The sequence below is a fragment of the Schistocerca cancellata genome, chromosome 4 (genome assembly GCF_023864275.1).
Source record: "Schistocerca cancellata isolate TAMUIC-IGC-003103 chromosome 4, iqSchCanc2.1, whole genome shotgun sequence".
Taxonomy (NCBI): Eukaryota; Metazoa; Arthropoda; class Insecta; order Orthoptera; family Acrididae; genus Schistocerca; species Schistocerca cancellata.
In genome coordinates, this window is record NC_064629.1 from 267,127,974 (window position 1) to 267,137,426 (window position 9,453).

A 9,453-nucleotide genomic window follows, 5' to 3' on the forward strand; every position below is an offset into this window, starting at 1 on the left:
TTTATTTTGATTTTTTAATTATTTTAGGTTTTTTATTAAGATTATTTATTTAATTTTAAAATTTTTGTAATAATGATAGAATTAGTATATTTATTTGTATATAATTTTTACCTTGTGAATTTATTATAAGGAACTAGGCAAAATTGATTTCCGCCTGTTTATCAAAAACATGTCCTCTTGAAAATACTTTGAGGTCTGGCCTGCTCACTAAGCAGATTTTTAAAGAGCCGCGGTATTTCGACCGTGCAAAGGTAGATAATCATTAGTCTCTTAATTAGTGGCTGGAATGAATGGCTTGACGAGAAATCAACTGTCTCTTAATAAATTTTTGTATTTAACTTTTGAGTCAAAAGGCTTAAATTTTTCATTAGGACGAGAAGACCCTATAGAGCTTAACATTTTATTTTTATATAGCTTTTTGTTTGTCTTTCTATATTTAATGATGATGTTTTGTTGGGGTGACATGAAGAATAAATAAACTCTTCATTATTATATCATTTATTTATGTTTGTTGTTTTGATCCATAATTTATGATCATAAGATTAAGTTACCTTAGGTATAACAGCGTAATTGTTTTTGAGAGCTCATATCGACAAAGCAGATTGCGACCTCGATGTTGGATTAAGAAAAATTTTGGGTGCAGTAGCCCAGTGATTAGGTCTGTTCGACCTTTAAATTCTTACATGATCTGAGTTCAGACCGGCGTGAGCCAGGTCGGTTTCTATTCTAAGATTATTGATTCATATTAGTACGAAAGGACCATATGGTTGAAATATTTTTTATTTTATTGATTAATATTAATTAAATTACTATTTTGACAGATTAATGTGTTGAATTTAGAATTCATTTATGTAGATTTTTTCTACAAATAGTATTGATACTTTATGATTTATTTATGTTTATTTTGAATTTTCTTTTATTAGTTATTTGTGTTTTAATTAGTGTTGCTTATTTAACTTTATTAGAGTGTAAGGTTGTAGGTTACATCCAAATTCGAAAGGGCCCAAATAGAGTAGGTTTTGTAGGAACTCCTCAGCCCTTTAGTGATGCTATTAAGTTAATTTGTAAGGAGCAGCCAATTCCTATTATATCTAATTATTTACTTTATTATTTTTCTCCTGTTTTTAATTTAATATTTTCCTTGGCTGTTTGAGTAATTTTCCCTTACTTGACTTATATGTGTTCTTTTTCTTATGGATTTTTGTCTTTTTGATGTTGTAGTAGATTAGGTGTTTATACTGTTATAATTGGTGGTTGGTCTTCTAATTCAAATTATTCTTTATTAGGTTCTCTTCGTTCTGTTGCTCAAACAATTTCATATGAAGTTAGTTTGGCTTTAATTTTATTATCTTGAATTATTTTAATTGGTAGTTTTAACATGTTTGATTTTATAAATTACCAGCTTTATTGTTGATTTATTATTATTTGTTTTCCTTTAGCTTTAGCTTGTTTTGCTTCTTGTTTAGCTGAAACTAACCATACTCCTTTTGACTTTGCGAAGGTGAATCTGAGTTAGTTTCCGGTTTTAATATTGAATATGGTGCAGGTGGATTAACTTTAATTTTTTTAGCTGAGTATACAAGAATTGTTTTTATAAGAATATCATTAGCTTTAATTTTTTTAGGTGGTGATTTTTATTCTTTTATATTTTTTATTAAGCTTGCTGTAATGTCCTTTGGGTTTATTTGAGTTCGGGGAACATTACCACGTTTTCGTTATGACAAGTTAATGTACTTAGCTTGAAAAAGTTTTTTGCCTTTATCTTTAAATTTGTTTATTTTCTTTGTCGGTTTAAAGATTTTATTTATTTCATTTATTTAGTGAAATTTTTTAAGAAAAGTTAATAGAAGAGGTAAACTTCTAGTTTTATGTTTTCAAAACATATGCTTTCCCTAAGCTAATTAACTTATTATTCCTTAATTAGTTTATCTCATGTGTTTGCAATATGTACATTAATTAAGAAGTATGTAAAGTAGATTATTGTTAAGATTTGTCCTGTTATAATGTAAGGTTCTTCAACAGGTCGTTTACCAATTCATGTTAATAAGCATACAACAACTACTATAATTCAGAATAAAATTTGATTAAGGGGATAGAATTGAATACCTCGAAATGGTGTTTTATTATAAAATGGTAAAATTAGTAAGATGCTAATTGATAAGAATAGTGCAATAACACCCCCTACCTTATTAGGGATTGATCGTAGAATTGCATATGCAAATAAGAAATATCATTCTGGTTGGATATGGACGGGAGTTGCTAATGGGTTAGCAGGTACAAAATTATCTGGATCCCCTAGAAGGTAAGGATTCATCAAGCATAATATAATTAATAATGATGTTATTAATACAAATGTAATAGAGTCCTTGAAAGTAAAGTATGGGTGAAATGGGATTTTTTCAATATCTCCATGTAGTCCTAAAGGGTTATTAGATCCTGTTTGGTGGAGGAAAAATAAATGAATTGCTGCCATTGCAGCAATAATAAACGGTAGTACAAAATGGAATGTAAAGAATCGGTTTAATGTTGCATTATCAACAGCAAACCCTCCTCATACCCATTGAACTAAATCTGTTCCTAAATATGGAATTGCTGATAATAAATTAGTAGTTACTGTCGCACCTCAGAATGATGTTTGACCTCAAGATAAAACGTATCCTATAAATGCGGTTTCTATAACTAAGAATAGAATTACTGTACCAATTATTCAGGTGTGCATGTATATGTAGGATTCGTAGTAAATTCCTCGTCCTACATGTAAATAAATACAAATAAAAAATATAGAAGCTCCATTTGCGTGTAAGGTTCGAATAATTCAACCATTATTTACGTCTCGGCAGATGTGAACTACACTACTAAACGCTATTTCAATATTTGATGTATAATGTATAGCTAAAAATAGTCTGGTTACAATTTGAATTACTAAACATAGTCCTAGTAGGGACCCAAAATTTCATCAAAATGAAATATTTGTTGGTGCAGGTAAATCAACTAACGAGTTATTAATGATTTTAATTAAAGGATGTCTTAATCGTAAGGGTTTATTCATTAGTAAATTATCTTATTTTACGAATAGGCCCCTGGTTAAAATTGGTGATTTTAACAACTGCTAATAGTGCCAAAAATAAATAAATTATTATTATTGTAATAATAAATGTTGGTCTATTATATAGTTTTTTAAAGATATTATTATTTCTTGATAATTGATTGAATTATCAATATTTATAGTTTCAGTATTTTTGAAAAAGTCTATAAATATTGTTATATCTAGAATAATTAATATTAATATAATAAATACTCATATAGTTAAGGTAATAATTGTTGTAATTGATTTAGGTTGAAATATTTCGTTTGATGCAATTCTCGTAATATAAATAAATAGAACTAATATACCACTACGAAACGTCAAAAATAAAATATATGATAACCAATATCTTTCCATTATTGTTCCTGTTATTAGCCCAACTAAAAAAGTTTGTAGGATAATGAAAAGCATTATTGATATTGGGTGTCTTAATTTAATAAAATTAATATTTATTACGTTTGATAGTGATATAATTATTATTTTGATCATTTCAGGGGTTAGTTTATTAAAATATCGGTTTTGGGGACCGATGATGGAATGCTCTTCCACCTCTGAAGTTTTAAAAGTGGGGGCTGAACTTATTTCCGGTTTACAAGACCGGCGTTTTTTTTAAACTATTAAAACTAATGTTTATATTCTCTGTCTTTACTTCTTTATTGATTTATTTTGCTGGTCTTTATGTTTTTTCCTCTAAACGTAAGCATTTATTAATGGTTCTTTTGAGATTAGAATATATTGTTCTTTCTTTATTTATATTAATTTTTGTTTTTCTTATTGAGTTTGATTATGATTATTTTTTCCTGTTATTTTTTTTGTTTTTTCTGTTTGTGAAGGTGGTTTAGGTCTTTCTATTTTAGTTTCAATAATTCGTTCTCATGGGAATGATTTTTTTAATTCTTTTGGTCTGTCTTTATGTTAAAGTATTTATTTATAACTATTTTTTTGATCCTTCTCTGTTTGGTTAATAATTGTTGATGATTGGTTCATTCTTTAATGTTTATGTCTAGTTTTGTTTTTATGGTTTGTGTTTATTCATATGCGGATTTGAATATGATTAGACAATATTTTGGTATTGATTATTTTTCTTTTAGTTTGATTTTGCTTAGTTTTTGAATTTGTTCTTTAATAATTACTGCTAGAGGTTCAGTTTATTTAAGTTCTTATCATTCTAATTTTTTTGTCTTTATAGTCTTAATTTTAATGATTATGCTTTATTGTTCTTTTGCTAGATTGAGTCTTCTTTCTTTTTATATTTTTTTTGAGGCTAGATTAGTTTCTACTTTACTTTTGATTTTAGGTTGAGGTTATCAACCTGAACGTTTACAGGCTGGTGTTTATTTAATTTTTTATACTCTGGTTGCTAGATTGCCTTTATTATTAGTTTTATTTAGGGTTTGTGATTTTTCTAATACTTTGTACTTTCCTTTATTGGTATTTTGGTTCTTTTTATTTTATATTTTATGTGTTTATAATTCTTGCCTTTTTAGTTAAGATGCCGATATTTTTGGTTCATTTATGGCTTCCTAAGGCCCATGTTGAGGCCCCTATTTCAGGTAGAATGATTCTTGCTGGTGTTTTATTAAAGTTAGGTGGTTATGTTATTTTTCGTGTTAAGAAGGTTATTTCTTATTTGGGTTTAAAGTTTAATTATTTTTGATTGTCTTTAGGCTTATCTGGTGGGGCTTTTGTTAGATTTATTTGTTATCGTCAGGTTGATTTAAAGTCTTTAATTGCATATTTTTCTGTTGCTCATATAAGAATAGTTATTGGAGGATTGATGACTATGAATTGATGGGGTTGTATAGGTTCTCTATCTTTAGTGGTTGGTCATGGTATGTGTTCTTCTGGTTTATTTTGTTTATCTAATATTATTTATGAGCGTTTAGGTAGATGAAGATTATTAATTAACAAGGGTACAATTAATTTGATACCAAGAATGGCTTTATGATGATTCCTTTTGAGCTCTTCTAATATAGCTGCTCCTCCTTCTTTAAATTTGGTAGGTGAACTTAGATTATTAAATAGAATTATGTCTTGATCTTCTTTTCGAATTTTTTGCTTTAATTTTTTTGTCTTTTTTTAGAGCTGTTTATACTTTATACATGTATTCTTATTCTCAACATGGTAATTATTATTCTGGTGTTTATACTTGTTCTCTTGGTTATCTTCGTGAATATCATCTTTTACTTTTACATTGATTACCTTTAAATATTCTTTGTTTAAAGGGGGAGTATTTTTTTGTTTAGGTTGCTTAAGTATTTTAATTAAAAATGTTGTTTTGTGGAATCAATGATATGAATTTTATCATCTTAGGCCGTGAATTTGTTTTCTATTTGTTCTTTGAGTTTTTTTTCTTTATTTTTTTCTAGAACTGTAATTTTTATTTTGGGTATTTATTATTTAATAATTGACTATAGAGTTTTTGCTGAATGAGAACTTCTTAATTTAAATGGTTCTATGGTTGTTATGACTTTAATTTTGGATTGAATGTCTCTTATTTTTATGTCTTTTGTTATGTATATTTCTTCTTTGGTTATTTATTATAGAGAGGACTATATATCGGGAGAAAAATTTTTTAAATCGTTTTATTATTATTGTTTTAATATTTATTCTTTCTATAGGTTTTTTAATTATTAGTCCAAATTTGATTAGAATTTTATTAGCATGGGATGGTTTAGGTTTAGTTTCTTATTGTTTAGTTATTTATTACCAAAATGTGAAATCTTATAGTGCGGGTATATTAACTGCACTTTCTAATCGTATTGGTGATGTTGATATTTTAATTTCTATTGCTTGAATATTAAATTTTGGTGGTTGAAATTACATTTATTATTATGATTTTATTTCTAATTCTTTTGAAATAAAGCTTATTACTGTATTAATTGTTTTAGCAGCTATAACTAAAAGAGCTCAAATTCCCTTTTCTTCTTGGCTTCCTGCTGCTATAGCTGCTCCTACTCCTGTTTCTGCTTTGGTTCATTCTTCTACTCTTGTTACTGCTGGGGTTTATTTATTAATTCGTTTCAGACCAATATTAGATACTTATAATTGTGGTTGATTTTTGCTTTTAATTGGTTGTATAACTATATTTATGGCTGGTTTGGGGGCGAATTTTGAATTTGATTTTAAGAAAATTATTGCTCTTTCTACTTTAAGACAACTTGGTTTAATAATAAGAATTTTGGCTATGGGTTACCCCAAACTTGCATTTTTTCATTTATTAGCTCATGCTTTATTTAAGGCTTTAATGTTTATGTGTGCAGGTTCAATAATTCATAATTTAAAGGATTCTCAGGACATTCGTTTTATAGGTTCTATTGTTAATTTTATGCCTTTAACTTCAGTTTGTTTTAATGTTTCTAGTTTGTCTTTGTGTGGTATACCATTTTTCGCTGGTTTTTATTCAAAGGATTTAATTCTTGAAATGGTTTGTTTAAGATGAATTAATTGTTTAAATTTTTCTTTATTTCTTTTCTACTGGCTTAACTGCTTCTTATTCTTTTCGTCTTTTTTATTATTCAATGTCTGGTGATAATAATTTTTATTCTAGATTTTCTTTTGATGATAAGGGTTATTATATTTCGTTTGGTCTTGATTAATTTTTCCTATTCCTCATGTTATTGCTTTGCCCCATTATTTAATGTTTTTAACTATTACTGTAGATGTTTTGGGTGCTTATTTAGGTTATCTTATTTCCAATTTTGATTTTTCTCAAAATTTATTTTCTTTAAGTATACTTTCTTTTGTCAGATTTGCTGGTTCTATGTGGTTTATACCTTTTCTTTCAACTAAGTTTATTAGATATATTCCTTTAAAATTGGGTTATTATTCATCTAAATCATTTGATTATGGTTGGGGTGAATTATTTGGTGGTCAAGGTTTATATAGACTATTTATTTATTTAATTGGTTATATACAAGGTTGATATGATTCTAATCTTAAGATTTATCTTTTAACTTTTATTTTTTGAATGTTTATTTTGGTGGTATTATTTTTCGTTTACTTAAATAGCTTATGATTAGAGCGTAACACTGAAGATGTTAAGGAAGTATTTTTACTTTTAGGTATTTATAAATATACATATATTATTTTTACAGTGAAAATGTAATGTTTTATTTAAACTATATAAATTTTAGAAACGTTAACGGAATTTAACCGCTAATTTAAAAAGTTAGCAGCTTTCATATTGACTTTACATTTCCTTAATTGGAACTCTATAGTTCAATTATATTATTAACAGTAATACGCCTCTGTTTGGCTTCAATTAATAAGAATAAGGGTATTTTATTTACCAACCTTCCATGTCGAAACTGACTGCAATATTTCGCTTCTTATTCTATTTAAGGTTGATTGATTATATCAATACTTTTTGAATGCAACCCAAATGTTATAGTTAACTACAACCCTTTATTCTGCTCATTGTAAGGATCCTTGATTTCATTCATGGTATAGTCCTCCTAGTAATACTATAATAAAAATATTGTTGATATTGTTCAGATTATAATATCTGAAGTATTAAAAATAATTACAATTGGAAGGATTAGTGCGATTTCTACGTCAAAAATTAAGAAAATTACTGCAATTAAGAAGAATCGAAGTGAGAAGGGTATTCGTGCTGATCTTTTTGGGTCAAATCCACACTCAAATGGTGATCTTTTTTCTCGGTCATTAATTAATTTTTTTGATAGTGTTGTTGCAAGGATTATAACAATTATTGGAATAATAAATCTAATAAAAATTCTTGTAGATAAAATTAGGATTGTTTTTCTTGATTAATATCAAGCTTTTTGCTTGGAAGTCAAATGTACTATTTATACTAGAAAAACAATTATCTACCTCATCAATAAATAGAGATGTATAAGAATAATCACACTACGTCTACAAAGTGACAATATCATGCTGCTGCTTCAAATCCAAAGTGGTGTCTTGGTGAGAATTGGTTTATTGAATGTCGAAGTAGACATGTTGATAAGAAGATTGTTCCGATAATTACATGTAGCCCATGGAATTCTGTTGCAACAAAGAATGTTGATCCATAAACTGCGTCTGCAATGGTGAAGGGTGCTTCTCAATACTCATATGCTTGAAGTATAGTGAAGTATAGACCTAGTAATACTGTGAAGAATCGTCCTTGTAATGCTTGAGTATGATTAGATTCTATTAAACTATGATGTGCTCATGTTACTGTTACTCCTGATGCTAAAAGAATAGCTGTATTAAGTAATGGAATTTGTATAGGATTAAAAGGTTGGATTCCTATTGGAGGTCATAATATTCCTAGTTCAATAGTAGGTGCTAGTCTTCTTCTAAAAAATGCTCAGAGAAATGAAACGAAGAATAGTACTTCTGATGCAATAAATATAATTATCCCTCATTGTAATCCAATTGATACAAATCCTGTATGTTGTCCTTGGTATGTTCCTTCTCGTACTACATTACATCATCATTGGATTATAGTTAGTAAGGTAATTCCAAATCCAATTATGAATAAGTTAATGTTAAATAGGTGAAATCATTTTGCTAATCCTGATACTAAAACTATTGCTCGAATTGCTCCTGTTAATGGTCAAGGTCTGTAATCTACTAAGTGGAATGGGTGGTTTGAGTGAGTTGTTAACATAGGTTTAGTATACTCCTCTAGAGTATAAAGTTCTTAAAATTGAGAAAACATAAGCTTGAATTATTGCTACTGCTGATTCTAGAATTAATAGAAGTATTTGTCCAATAATTAATAGTGAAATTAAGTTTATTGCTATAGATGGTCCTGTATTTCCTAGTAATGTTAATAGTAAGTGTCCTGCAATTATATTTGCTGCTAGTCGTAGTGCTAATGTACCCGGTCGAATGACATTTCTAATTGTTTCAATTAATACTATAAATGATATTAATGCAGGCGGTGTTCCTTGAGGAACAAGGTGTGTAAATATATGATTGGTATGATTAATTCATCCAAATAACATAAATCTTAATCATATAGGTAGAGCGATTGCAAATGTTAATGCTAAATGTCTTGTTCTAGTAAAAATGTAAGGGAATAATCCTATGAAATTATTAAATAGTATTATAATAAAGATTGAAATGAAGGTGAATGTTGTTCCATTAAATGATTTTGTCCTAGTAATGTTTTAAATTCATTGTGTAAGGTTAAGTTTAGTTTATTTTAAATAATATTAATTCGTGATGGTGTAAGTCAAAACATTGATGGGATTAATAATAATCCTAAGAATGTTCTAGTTCAATTTAATGATAAATTGAAGATATTAGTTGATGGGTCAAATGTTGAAAATAAATTTGTTATCATTTTCAATTTAAGTTTTTTATATCAATTGTTCTTTTTTCTGCTCTTTTAATAAGATTTGGTTTAAATG

At 27.6% G+C, this 9,453-nt stretch overlaps 1 pseudogene; it reads left to right on the top strand.

Annotated features, from left to right (window-relative positions):
• Window positions 1-286: 286 nt before the first annotated feature.
• LOC126184084 (NADH-ubiquinone oxidoreductase chain 5-like) lies at window positions 287-7,073 on the top strand (annotated as a pseudogene).
• The last annotated feature ends 2,380 nt before the right edge of the window (window positions 7,074-9,453 follow it).